Raw genomic sequence first — 2,118 nt, 5'->3', positions numbered from 1 at the left:
TATCCACCTACCACCCACCCTTCCCTCTCATTTACTCTGTCCAACACTACAATATCCACCCCTACCCTTCCCTCCCATTTACTCTGTCCAACACTACAATATCCACTCCCTCATTTACTCTCACCCAATACACCCACCTTCCCTCTCATTTACTCTGTCCAACACTACAATATCCACCCCACCCCACCTTCCCTTCATTTACTCTGTCCAACACCTACATCATTACCCAACCACCACCCTTCCCTCTCATTTACTCTGTCCAACACTACAATATCCACCCTACCCACCTTCCTCTCATTTACTCTGTCCAACACTACAATATCCACCCACCCTTCCTTCATTTACTCTGTCAACACTACAATATCCACCCCACCCTTCCCTCTCATTTACTCTGTCCAACTACAATATCCACCACCCACCCTACTCCTACTCATTTACTCTGTCCAACATTACATATCCACCCACCCTTCCCTCTCATTTACTCTGTCAACATACAATATCACCCTACCCCACCTTCCTCTCATTTACTCTGTCCAACACTACAATATCACCCTACCTTCCCTCTCATTTACTCTGTCCAACACTACAATATCCACCCCCACCTTCCTCTCATTTACTCTGTCCAACACTACAATATCACCCCCCCCACCCTTCTCATTTACTCTGTCCAACACTACAATATCCACCCCACCTTCCCCCTTCTTATTTACTCTGTCCAACACTACAATATCCACCCCTACCTTCCTTTATTTACTCTGTCCAACACTACAATATCCACCCCCACCTTCCTCTCATTTACTCTGTCCAACACTACAATATCCACCCCACCACTTCCTCTCATTTACTCTGTCCAACACTACAATATCCACCCACCTTCCTCTCTTACTCTGTCACCTACATTCACCCACTTCATTTACTCTGTCCATACATACCAATATCCACCTACCCCCACTTCCTCTCATTTACTCTGTCCAACACTACATATCCACCCACACCTCCCTCTCATTTACTCTGTCAACACTACAATATCCACCCCACCTTCCCTCTCATTTACTCTGTCCAACACTACAATATCCACCACCACCCTTCCCTCTCATTTACTCTGTCCAACACTACAATATCCACCCCACCTTCCCTCTCATTTACTCTGTCCAACCTACAATATCCACCCACCACCTTCCCTCATTTACTCTGTCCACACTACAATATCACCCACCCCACCTTCCCTCATTTACTCTGTCCAACACTACAATATCCCCCACCCACCTTCCTTCATTTACTCTGTCCAACACTACAATATCCACCCCACCCTTCCCTCTCATTTACTCTGTCCAACATCAATATATCCACCCTACACCTTCCTCTCATTTTACTCATGTCCAACACTACAATATCCACCCTACCCCCCCTTCCTTCATTTACTTGTCCAACATACAATATCCACCCCCCACCTTCCTCTCATTTACTCTGTCCAACACTACAATATCACCCACCCCTTCCTTCATTTACTCTGTCCAACACTACAATATCCACCCTACCCCCTTCCTCTCATTTACTCTGTCAACACTACAATATCCACCCTACCCTTCCCTCTCATTTACTCTGTCCAACATACAATATCCACACCTACCCTTCTCTCTCATTTACTTGTCAACACTACAATATCCACCTACCTTCCTCTCATTTACTCTGTCCAACACTACAATATCACCCCACCCCTTCCCTTTACTCTGTCCAACACTACAATATCCACCCACCCACCTTCCTCTCATTTACTCTGTCCAACACTACAATATCCACCCCACCCTTCCCTCTCATTTACTCTGTCCAACACTACAATATCCACCCCACCCTTCCCTTCATTTACTCTGTCCAACACTACAATATCCACCCCACCTTCCTCATTACTGCCAACACTACATCCACCTACCACTCCTCTTTCTTCACTCAAATCCCCCCCTCTCTCATTACTTGTCAACACTACAATATCACCCACTTCCTCATTACTCTGTCAACATACAATCACCCACCTTCCTTCATTTACTGTCAACACTAATACACCCTCCTTCTCCATACTTTCCACACTACAATATCCCCCTTCCCATTCTTTCACTCATT

The sequence above is a fragment of the Berghia stephanieae genome, unplaced genomic scaffold, assembly GCF_034508935.2.
Source record: "Berghia stephanieae isolate SIO BIC M18660-M18661 unplaced genomic scaffold, UCSD_Bste_1.3 scaffold82, whole genome shotgun sequence".
In the NCBI taxonomy this organism is placed as follows: domain Eukaryota; kingdom Metazoa; phylum Mollusca; class Gastropoda; order Nudibranchia; family Aeolidiidae; genus Berghia; species Berghia stephanieae.
Note: the sequence above shows the minus strand (reverse complement) of the source record.